This window comes from Limanda limanda, chromosome 8 (assembly GCF_963576545.1).
Source record: "Limanda limanda chromosome 8, fLimLim1.1, whole genome shotgun sequence".
NCBI classification, from domain to species: domain Eukaryota; kingdom Metazoa; phylum Chordata; class Actinopteri; order Pleuronectiformes; family Pleuronectidae; genus Limanda; species Limanda limanda.
This window is the reverse complement of record NC_083643.1, coordinates 27,095,998-27,108,653: the sequence shown is the minus strand read 5'-3', so window position 1 is coordinate 27,108,653 and position 12,656 is coordinate 27,095,998. Positions and strand designations below refer to the sequence as shown.

General features: G+C 39.7%; 2 long non-coding RNA genes across 2 annotated transcripts; one reads left to right on the top strand and one right to left on the bottom strand.

Moving 5' to 3' along the window:
- Window positions 1–5,298: 5,298 nt before the first annotated feature.
- On the top strand, window positions 5,299–7,722 carry LOC133009462 (uncharacterized). The gene is made up of 4 exons (XR_009680542.1): window positions 5,299–5,520; window positions 5,942–6,124; window positions 7,186–7,344; window positions 7,543–7,722. It is a non-coding gene; the product is annotated as an uncharacterized LOC133009462 (long non-coding RNA).
- Window positions 7,723–9,125: 1,403 nt separating this feature from the next.
- On the bottom strand, window positions 9,126–11,678 carry LOC133009454 (uncharacterized). Its single transcript, XR_009680540.1, has 4 exons — window positions 11,328–11,678; window positions 10,724–10,906; window positions 9,504–9,662; window positions 9,126–9,305 (listed from the first exon to the last, which is right to left on the bottom strand). It is a non-coding gene; the product is annotated as an uncharacterized LOC133009454 (long non-coding RNA).
- Between the last annotated feature and the right edge of the window lie 978 nt (window positions 11,679–12,656).

Sequence of the window (12,656 nt, the reverse complement as noted above, 5' to 3'; positions counted from 1 at the left end):
TATGAGATACTGAAGGCTAAAGGCCAGCGCATGCTTCTGCGTTTTCAGGGCATCTTGCATGCTTGTTCTGGTCGTGAATTGCTTTGCAACATGTGCAACCCTTGGAGAACCATCAATTATAACGAGTCCGTCGAAACAGCTGCGTGAAAAAATGCAGCCGCAGTTGCAGAGGCACGTGCCGGCCATTAGACTTACCACCACTTGTGTAAGCAAGAATCTGTCAATGGCACAGCAGGTGTTGAAATAACATGAATGAATAGTGATATCAAATGGGAATCAGTTCAACTTTCTGAGTCACATAAACTTATCAAGACAGTGATTCTGGAAACTGTTGAATCTGGGAAAACCTAAGTTGCTCATAGTGTGCTGCTTGTTGAAAAAGGGGTTAAACAGCTGTTTTCAGCTGCATGAAGGTGTTCAGCAAGAAGCACATTGGAGAAGTTGACACCATGTCTCATTTGTCGGTCAGCCAAATTCATAAAAGCAAAAATAACACGTTTTTGTTGTTGTAATGTATGCCTCATTAATTAATTGTTCACTAATGATGTAAAATGATAATTGAGTGAGATGAGGGTGGAGGCAGACAATTCCCTACACATTATTATAAGTGAAATCCAGCTCTGAATTGCTGTAGTTTCCCCAGAGAATTGTCTTCAAATCAAACCTACTTTTAGGCAATCAAAGCCCTGGATCCTTTTACACACGAGCATGTAACGTTGGTCACAAATGTACTGATTACCATTTTACTGGCCCAGCAGTAGGATATCACTGAGCTGATTAACGTTAAAGCTACTGTGGCCTTTGTTGTTGGAGGTGGGGTGGCGGTGTGTCGACTGCCGGGACTAACTTCCTGAGGTCATGAACCTTTCAGTGCAGATCCATTTAAATGCAGAGGGCATGTAGTTTAACCTCAATCCCTTTATATAGGTTTTAGGTATTTGCTATTACACGCTTAGCTGGGATTACATATGTGCATTTGTGATTGGTCCAGGCCACATTTCAACCTCCTCGCAATGGCACATCTTTCACAGAAGGGTGGTCATTTGTGTCTGAAAGACTTTTTTATCTTTACCTTTCATTTGTTGAAACCCTGCCAGCCATGAATAAGTAAAATAGTCTGAAAAAAAGAGTGTCTATGGCCCTTGCAGGAATGTAATAAACACGACCAATCATTTTCACAAAAAAAACATCTCTTTTTAAAGTATTTCCACATGATTAAATGGGTTTCTTTCAGTATTAAGCAATGCTGTTGGTTTAACGTAGTTGGGTTAGTGTAATTTCTAGCAGTTGATTTTTTTTAGTTGATTTAGGTCCAACTTAATTTAATATGGCTGATCCAACTGATTTCAAATTAAATGTATCTTTGATTTAATCTATTCTCAAAAAAATTGAGTTAGCCTAACTGCTTTGTGCTGTAAGAACGCCATTAAGTCACATGGAATACTTTCCATTAAGGTAATTCAATTAATTCAAACAATAGCTGTGAAGTACGAACAATGTTAACAGTAACAAACATTAAATGTTTGTTACTGTTACACATGGCCATTACACAGACTTATTGTGTCTGAGGGAGTAGTCAGAGTTGGAACGTTTTGGAAAGTGAGTAGCCCTGACCCATCTATGAGCAGATCAAGGTTTAAGATTGATCTGTTCCCCACTCACATTATGAAATAAAATCAGGACGGACGATAATTCTCTGAAGATTGTTGGGAGGGGCCAGTCGGGCATAAATTCGCCCAATAATCCCGTTGTGTGAGGCCAGCATTGGACTCAAATTCCCCTTGCAACATTTCACATTCCACTTAAACATCTGTACAACATATTTAGAATGTTAACAGTGAAAAGTTACATTATCAGAAACAGAGATTCAATAAATTCTACAGTCTGCTCTGTGTCAAGACTTGAAAATTTAGAAAATTTTAAATAAAACACTGCCACACTTTTCCTAGGTGAGGATGAGGTTTCTGGGAATTGTTTTCTCTTACAATGATTCAGCGCTTCACTAGAGCAATCATTTCACCGAAGTGAAAAAAGAGAAGATTAGGCTAAAATGTTTCAACAGGAATTGATCAGAACTTCAAAAAAACTATGTTAAAACTATTTGAACATTTGATATTTAATCTAAAGATGAGCATACCTTATATGTTAATATGTATTTTTAATGTCACCATTAAACAGGTTTCAACTAATTTGTCTGTCAAAGGGTAGTCATCCGCCAGTTCTCTGGCTGTACATGCACTCTGCTCAAAGGCTCTGAAAGGTTCCCTGTAACACCATAAATAACCTTGCCATGAAACCCAGTTTCATCTGCGCAACACAAAATCTGAATCATCTATCCGAAATCAGGCAAGCCACTTGAAGACCAATGAGCGACTATCATCCCATTTCTGAGATTTACACCTTTGTTTGACACACACTTAGTAAGGTGGACTTCAGTTGATCCAGATAATTTCTGCTCAGTTGTCGTGACCTACTTCTTATTTCAAAACATCCTCAGGAACTGTTGAGACATGTGATACCTCTAGGGCAGTTTTCTCGAGATTAGAGGATCACAAATGATATTAAATCATGTGCCTATCAGCTGGCAAAGGAGCACATTTTTAAGGCGATTGGTGTGTCGTGCAAACTGCAAAAAAAAACAATGCTTTGCCTCAAATCGAATGGTCCAGTGTCCCACGAGAGGACCAAACATCCAGATTAGCTGGGGATAGTGCTCCAAATAATGAGGATTTGGTAGAGCTGCACGGCAGGGAAGAGTTCTTGGTATTTCTGTCTGTGCTCAGAAATTTTGCCCTCAAGATAGGCAATGGAATCATCTGTGTGTCCTGGATCAACGACAAGCTCTGCAATGTCTTTCAAGTTCAATAGTATTTGCCACGCCATTTCACCCTCAGGCACCAGATGCCGAATTATGAATGGGAGCCGTATAAGAGCCCAGTTTTCATGAGCATTCCCACCAATCGTTTTCTTTGTTGTGTGGGATCACATGTGGCCTGTTTGTCTTGTCTCCCCACTTGTAAGGGAAATGCAGAATATACTGGTTTATGGTTTCAAGACTGAGATATTTTTGGGATATAAGCAATGCCAAGCACCATGCAAGCTCTACTGGCACTATGCCCTTGAAAACATCATGGATAACATCTGGGGATAAACTGTGAGAATAATGAAGTGTGAAAGAGTTTTTGTGATCACATAATACTCCACTCCCTCGCTCCCTTCACTGGTTACCATAGGCTGGTTGATCTAGTTGATCTGGGTTTGTACCCTATGGGTTGAATGCACTTATTGTAAGTCACTTTGGATAAAAACATCAGCTAAATGAAATGAAATGTACCTTAATACAGCTAAACTGTGAGCACCTATGTTAGATGCTTCAATGGAAAAAAAAAATAACAACTTTATTATGGCCCCATTTACCTGCAATCACAGACAGGTTGGACAACAGACACCGCTGTATTTGGACAGGACACTCTTGTGGTTGGACAGCAGGCAGAGGACACTTTGGCAATCACAAAGAGAGAGATTGATCAGTTAACAAGAATTTATCATTAAATAATCTGAAAAACTGATCCACAGGCGCACATTATCACACACAAACAGAAACACACACACACAATACTTAGAAACCTCTGAGAGAGCCACATGTGAGGTGTCCCTCTCCCAGGACAGACTGGAGTGCAAAAGACACAACATGTTGGAGAACATTAAAATAAGTATTAAGTAAGAGTAATTACATCTTTGATTAGAAGAAACAGTTTGGAGGATTATTGCAGTCATGGTCGTATCTGAGTAGACATATTGTTTATCAAGCAGTCCTGTTGTAATCATAGTCCACTATCAGATGCCACCATCAGCTGCCACCTTGATCATGGCCCACCACCATTATCAGATGAAAACCCGATACAGGATCCGCCATTACTATCATGATCAGCCAGCATGATCCAGAATCTGTAGATTACAACAATCTGATTCACCATTAAAAGAGAGAAACATGAGAAGAGCTGATGTTAATTTTGCTGGCTGAATTTCACAGTGTCATGTTCTCTGGTTAAAAGAGTTCAGATGCATTGTTTTATTATTGGTGTCTCATTTATAACTAATGGATCATAGCGAGGCTGGAAGCGTGTCATTATACCTATGTAGATATTAAATTCCAAGAAGTTGTAGTTATCTTATATTTGTTCTAAACTGTACTAGCTCTACTGTAGCAGGCTACACTAAGATCACCTCCCCATGTGTTTGAAAAAGCCCCAAAACACCACGTAACAAATAAACTGTTGGGTGCTAAAATCCTAATAGGTACGTCCTGAAATTACTTGAAGGGGGTCAGTAGGAACCCTCAGAGTATGAACACAGTCACTCCGCAGACTTTTTCACTCAGTCCATTCGAAGAATTAAGAGATGAAACGTCTTGTTTGTACTTCCTCGCCGTATGATGTCATCATGTAATCACAATTTTAAGTGTAGCCTGCTCTTGCTAGCTTTTCCAGGATTACCAACCCTAACTCTAAAGTGCAAAGGGGTTATATACAAGTTTTTGATAGTGCTTCAATCTCAATTAACAATCTAACATAGCTTTGTGAGTTCAGCGTCAAACTTCACTACTGTACACACCAAAACACTTGCCCTTCTGATAGTGAGTCCCTGTAGCATCCAGTCTGCCCTGAAAAAGAAACACTGCTCAGAGGACCTGATCCTCCCATCTTAAAGGGCCCATATTTTCTAACTACATTTTCTGGGCTTTTAGTATCTGAAATTACTTGAAGGGGGTCAGTAGGCAACCTCCAGAGTATGAACACAGTCACTCCGCAGACTTTTTCACTCAGTCCATTCCAACGCAGTCTCATCAGGAAACGTTCAGTGGGAACGTTGGTCCACTTGGACAAACGTTTCCATCTCACAATCTGGCCTATCAGATTGTGAGATGGAAACGTTTGGTCCGCCCATTGTTTTGCATTGACGTGTTTTCACGTCACGTGACTCCCGAGTTCCCGTCTCCGGAAAGGAAAACATGGCGGACAGTCCTTGTTTTTTCAGATAAAAACATGATTTTGTAACTTAGTCTGGGCATAAAAATACATTCTGACACCATTTCTAGCGAGAAATGTGGTCTTTGCTTCCACAGTCTTCAGCCAGTTTGAGCTTATGATATATATTTTAATAGTTATCACGAATGTTTTTATCGTTGCTATGGTGGTTGCTATGACGCTGCCATGCACACAACGTCGTAGCGTGCTGTTTAAATCACCGTCCCTGCGTGGTGTCGTTCAGTGATTGTGTATGTTATTAATGTTAAATAATATTAATATTTGAGGCTAGATTACACCTCTAATGCGAAGGATCTTGCGAGTCTGTTCAGAGGCGGACATGAGTGTGACACCGGACCGAGATCGCGAACGGACCGGAACTGACGTGTGGCTGGCGTAAAAAAAGGTTTTGTAAACATTCTGTCCATTTAACTTAGCGCTGTCATAAACACGGACCATTTGGAAGACAACGATGTCATCTTCCTTCTGTCAGGTAAGTAGTTTATTGTTTTTAAAGATCTATTACGATCTAGGTTCACAGTCCGAGTGCTGAGACAGCGGATGCGGAGTCCGTCGTTAAACACAATGGATGCATTTCTTCAGCTAATATGCCATTGTTAGCCACATGCTTCAGCCCACGGTAGCATGTGATTACCTGGGAGGTGAAAACATGGTTTTTGAAACCAGTTCAAGACGCTTAGCTCATCATTAAGGGACGCTACAATATAAATATAAACATGAATTTGATTTATGAATGCTTTAGATTAATAAGGAGTGTATTTCTCGACCATTACTCCTCAATAACAGATCAATTTGGTTTAATGTATAGTATGCAATATGACAATAATGTTTTCATGTTATGGAGTTGCGATTCATTTTATAAAACAATTGCTATGTTCTGTTTTTTAATCAAGGAGGATCCAAGTGAAGCTACAGGAGTTTCATTAACGTCAATAACTTGGACCGAACAGTTTGTTTTGCTTGATGAAGAGGAGGAAGGGCAGCCTGGAGAGAAAGAGAAGCCGGGTTGAGCCCACTACCATCATCCACGTACCACGAGGAAGATGAGGGGGAGAAATTATCCTACCATTAAAGAGGTACTTTTAAGTTACATACCAGAAACACCATTTTATATAATGTGCCAAATATAAATTTGTATTAAATCCCCAAAGTACGCTGGCTGAAATACAAGTTAATATCACACTGAAAGAGTTTTGATCAATCATGCTTCCCTGCTGTGGTTGTTCAACTGGGAAAACAACTTTTTCCAAAGGAAGGCAAGTAAATTTAAGGAATGCATCTGCAAAGTTTTCCTCTGTTATGTATAATGATGACCCCCATCAAACATTATGTTATTAATAATATTTACACCTTTTCATTTATACTGTTTATTTCTGTCTACATGTTTGAATTTGCCTTCATTAGTTTCAGAAAAGAGCGATGATGTATCGGTCAGTGGGGCGGCAGCACGAGACTCCGCAAACTAGTCTCTAAGCAAAGTAGACGAAGGCATTGAGGTTGCGGCCTGCCATCATTATTATTTTGCTTAAGGGACTGAATACGTTTCATGCAGAAATATTAGCATTTCCCTTATATCTACCAAAACAGCTTGTTTCACAGACTGCAGTTTTGTTTTGATCCGATGTGGTGTGCAAATACTAACCGTATATCTGCAATGGGTTGTTGTGCATTAACATTTGTAACTCTAATTTTGTTTCGACAGACTGTGCAAAGAATGTTGAGAACATCACTAACCAGTGCAGTGTCCGTCTACATATTTCTACATATTTTCTCTCATATAAATGTCACTGTAACCTCTTGACAACTGAAACCATAACATGAGGTCAGTGTGGCCTTGACCTTTTGACTTTAAGACAAATACACAGTTAGACAACCCGAAAACATGCAGTAATGCCTCCGGCGACTCGCTATTGCAGAGGCATTAAAATGTTAGTGTAGTAGACTGGATTTTATTGGTGTTACATTGGACATCTTGTATTGGTATACAAAAAATATATTTGGTTTCACATTTTAGATGGCATAAGCAGAGACATCAACTCAGGAAATGGATTTCTGCAGAAAAGAAAGCCTTGTATGTGTGTATATATACATACAAACGCACTTTTAAAACGTTTTGTTTTTTATCATATATTCTCAGGTAGTACTGACGCATTTATGGAGATGGGACATGAGGGCCTTGTCTGCGTGCTCAAGAGAAGATTCCACAGAGTTCAAGCTGAGCAGGCTGCAGCAGGTTTGGAGGAATCCTCCTCTGAAGAGGAAACATGGCGAAGTACTTCTCCACTGATGAAGAAATGTGAGCGCTGTGATTAAATAAAATCTGCTGCCATGCTACTGTTGCTACTGGTGGGCCCTGCTATTAGCTTGGTGTTTGGTAGCTGTTAGCTTTAGCATATTTATTTTTTAGGGACCTGTCTGACGTTTATGTTTTTTAAAAAAAATCAGAGGGAACCATCTTCATAATTTAACACTATGTTTTGTTTGTGTTCTTCAGTTATTCTCAAGAGAAGCTGCCTCAGCTCCACGGTCCCTCCTGCAGCTTCCACTCCTGATGCTAACCGCCTGTTTACATCACACCATCCGGGCAGACCTGGAGTCACAGAACTTTGTCCAGAGCTGCCGTCTGAGAATTGTTGATCATATCATTTCCAGCAGATGCCTTAATGTAATGTTTGTGCACAATAAATGACATTGATCATAACATATTGGTATTTCCTTGCACTTTTACACCATGATATTGGCAGATAAGATGTTGATTACATTAAAGCAGTGAATGCTCTGCTTTAAGCAACATAAACACACAATGATCCAATGGATTTGAAGTAGAATGGGCACGTTACATTCTGTAGAGAGTACCTCAGTAACGGAAGTCAGAAAATTACTTTCTTTATCTGAGGTTCACACAGGTCTTGTTGTCTAAGTGGCAACCATATCATATTGTTTAAGATGTGTAACATCAAGCTTGTGTATCAGTGCTAAATACATCCAGTCATAAGTAAGTTCACCCTCTTGTTAACACTAAAAGTAGGTGACCCAGATGTTTCACAATGCAATCTGATAAGGTCGTATGAGAAACATTCTTAACATTAAAGAAATGAACACAGAGGATAGCAATAGATGTTTCACTTTAAATCAGTAGCTGGTAATCGGCAGACTGACTTATTCAAACACATTAATACTACAATGAATGAGGCAGGGGTTTGCTATCAGAAATCATTTCTGGGACATTAATTTAAAAGATCTCCAGTATAAGCAAATGTGTTCTAAAATTGGTTTACATCCAAGTGAGAGGCTGTCCCATCTCAGGGATTTAAGATATATATATTGCTTGTATTAGCTGTCCCTCAGTGAAGTACTTGCACTTCTTGAAAAGCTCTATATAAATAAGATGTATTATTGTTTATACATTGCCCTCTAGTATATGTTTTCCTAAGTGACTGTAGATACAGAAACAACAGTATGGTTCAGGTGACAGTAAGTGGAAGGTGAAGGTCATTTCCATGAGCTCAAGAGAAACCTAATGTGACGATATAGTTGATTTCTGATAGGAAGCACCTGCCTCATTCATTGTAGTATTAATGTGTTTGAATAAGTCAGTCTGCCGATTACCAGCTACTGATTTAAAGTGAAACATCTATTGCTATCCTCTGTGTTCATTTCTTTAATGTTAAGAATGTTTCTCATACGACCTTATCAGATTGCATTGTGAAACATCTGGGTCACCTACTTTTAGTGTTAACAAGAGGGTGAACTTACTTATGACTGGATGTATTTAGCACTGATACACAAGCTTGATGTTACACATCTTAAACAATATGATATGGTTGCCACTTAGACAACAAGACCTGTGTGAACCTCAGATAAAGAAAGTAATTTTCTGACTTCCGTTACTGAGGTACTCTCTACAGAATGTAACGTGCCCATTCTACTTCAAATCCATTGGATCATTGTGTGTTTATGTTGCTTAAAGCAGAGCATTCACTGCTTTAATGTAATCAACATCTTATCTGCCAATATCATGGTGTAAAAGTGCAAGGAAATACCAATATGTTATGATCAATGTCATTTATTGTGCACAAACATTACATTAAGGCATCTGCTGGAAATGATATGATCAACAATTCTCAGACGGCAGCTCTGGACAAAGTTCTGTGACTCCAGGTCTGCCCGGATGGTGTGATGTAAACAGGCGGTTAGCATCAGGAGTGGAAGCTGCAGGAGGGACCGTGGAGCTGAGGCAGCTTCTCTTGAGAATAACTGAAGAACACAAACAAAACATAGTGTTAAATTATGAAGATGGTTCCCTCTGATTTTTTTTAAAAAACATAAACGTCAGACAGGTCCCTAAAAAATAAATATGCTAAAGCTAACAGCTACCAAACACCAAGCTAATAGCAGGGCCCACCAGTAGCAACAGTAGCATGGCAGCAGATTTTATTTAATCACAGCGCTCACATTTCTTCATCAGTGGAGAAGTACTTCGCCATGTTTCCTCTTCAGAGGAGGATTCCTCCAAACCTGCTGCAGCCTGCTCAGCTTGAACTCTGTGGAATCTTCTCTTGAGCACGCAGACAAGGCCCTCATGTCCCATCTCCATAAATGCGTCAGTACTACCTGAGAATATATGATAAAAAACAAAACGTTTTAAAAGTGCGTTTGTATGTATATATACACACATACAAGGCTTTCTTTTCTGCAGAAATCCATTTCCTGAGTTGATGTCTCTGCTTATGCCATCTAAAATGTGAAACCAAATATATTTTTTGTATACCAATACAAGATGTCCAATGTAACACCAATAAAATCCAGTCTACTACACTAACATTTTAATGCCTCTGCAATAGCGAGTCGCCGGAGGCATTACTGCATGTTTTCGGGTTGTCTAACTGTGTATTTGTCTTAAAGTCAAAAGGTCAAGGCCACACTGACCTCATGTTATGGTTTCAGTTGTCAAGAGGTTACAGTGACATTTATATGAGAGAAAATATGTAGAAATATGTAGACGGACACTGCACTGGTTAGTGATGTTCTCAACATTCTTTGCACAGTCTGTCGAAACAAAATTAGAGTTACAAATGTTAATGCACAACAACCCATTGCAGATATACGGTTAGTATTTGCACACCACATCGGATCAAAACAAAACTGCAGTCTGTGAAACAAGCTGTTTTGGTAGATATAAGGGAAATGCTAATATTTCTGCATGAAACGTATTCAGTCCCTTAAGCAAAATAATAATGATGGCAGGCCGCAACCTCAATGCCTTCGTCTACTTTGCTTAGAGACTAGTTTGCGGAGTCTCGTGCTGCCGCCCCACTGACCGATACATCATCGCTCTTTTCTGAAACTAATGAAGGCAAATTCAAACATGTAGACAGAAATAAACAGTATAAATGAAAAGGTGTAAATATTATTAATAACATAATGTTTGATGGGGGTCATCATTATACATAACAGAGGAAAACTTTGCAGATGCATTCCTTAAATTTACTTGCCTTCCTTTGGAAAAAGTTGTTTTCCCAGTTGAACAACCACAGCAGGGAAGCATGATTGATCAAAACTCTTTCAGTGTGATATTAACTTGTATTTCAGCCAGCGTACTTTGGGGATTTAATACAAATTTATATTTGGCACATTATATAAAATGGTGTTTCTGGTATGTAACTTAAAAGTACCTCTTTAATGGTAGGATAATTTCTCCCCCTCATCTTCCTCGTGGTACGTGGATGATGGTAGTGGGCTCAACCCGGCTTCTCTTTCTCTCCAGGCTGCCCTTCCTCCTCTTCATCAAGCAAAACAAACTGTTCGGTCCAAGTTATTGACGTTAATGAAACTCCTGTAGCTTCACTTGGATCCTCCTTGATTAAAAAACAGAACATAGCAATTGTTTTATAAAATGAATCGCAACTCCATAACATGAAAACATTATTGTCATATTGCATACTATACATTAAACCAAATTGATCTGTTATTGAGGAGTAATGGTCGAGAAATACACTCCTTATTAATCTAAAGCATTCATAAATCAAATTCATGTTTATATTTATATTGTAGCGTCCCTTAATGATGAGCTAAGCGTCTTGAACTGGTTTCAAAAACCATGTTTTCACCTCCCAGGTAATCACATGCTACCGTGGGCTGAAGCATGTGGCTAACAATGGCATATTAGCTGAAGAAATGCATCCATTGTGTTTAACGACGGACTCCGCATCCGCTGTCTCAGCACTCGGACTGTGAACCTAGATCGTAATAGATCTTTAAAAACAATAAACTACTTACCTGACAGAAGGAAGATGACATCGTTGTCTTCCAAATGGTCCGTGTTTATGACAGCGCTAAGTTAAATGGACAGAATGTTTACAAAACCTTTTTTTACGCCAGCCACACGTCAGTTCCGGTCCGTTCGCGATCTCGGTCCGGTGTCACACTCATGTCCGCCTCTGAACAGACTCGCAAGATCCTTCGCATTAGAGGTGTAATCTAGCCTCAAATATTAATATTATTTAACATGAATAACATACACAATCACTGAACGACACCACGCAGGGACGGTGATTTAAACAGCACGCTACGACGTTGTGTGCATGGCAGCGTCATAGCAACCACCATAGCAACGATAAAAACATTCGTGATAACTATTAAAATATATATCATAAGCTCAAACTGGCTGAAGACTGTGGAAGCAAAGACCACATTTCTCGCTAGAAATGGTGTAAGAATGTATTTTTATGCCCAGACTAAGTTACAAAATCATGTTTTTATCTGAAAAAACAAGGACTGTCCGCCATGTTTTCCTTTCTGGAGACGGGAACTCGGGAGTCACGTGACGTGAAAACACGTCAATGCAAAACAATGGGCGGACCAAACGTTTCCATCTCACAATCTGATAGGCCAGATTGTGAGATGGAAACGTTTGTCCAAGTGGACCAACGTTCCCACTGAACGTTTCCTGATGAGACTGGGTTGTCCATTCGAAGAATTAAGTGATGAAATGTCTTGTTTCGTACTTCCTCGCCGTATGATGTCATCATGGAATCACAATCTTCTCTCAGCCCCACCCAGCGGGTACCAGTCCAGTCTCTGAACTCACAAACGCTGCTCCCCACGACTACCACCACCACCACCACCCCTCCTCCCTTCCACACACGAATGCGACACCAAGGATACAGCTGTTCCGTACTGCTGCATGTAGAGCATGCGTGAACAGTGTGGAACAGCGACGTTACTCGTTACTCCGTACCGAAATTCTGCACTTTACTCTTACATTGGCCGACTGTCCTGCTAAAATTTGAACTAACATGAGGACGGTGTAACTTACCGTTCAAAAACATCCTGTTGTAACCGACTATGCATATACATATTTAAGGGCCGTATATCTGTCAGCTCCCGAATCCTGTTGTGGTGGAAAACTGATGGATACACCTTTAAATATTAAACACTGTTGGTGAGTGATATGCAGAATTATTACAGAACTGTGGATTTTTTGCATTTTTTGGAGTTACATTATGTGAGACATAACTTCCAAAACTTTCTTCTTGTCTGTCTGGAAATAATGCTATTGCCTTGTTTGTGTGTATGTGTTTGTGTGTGGGTTCCGTGGAAATACTC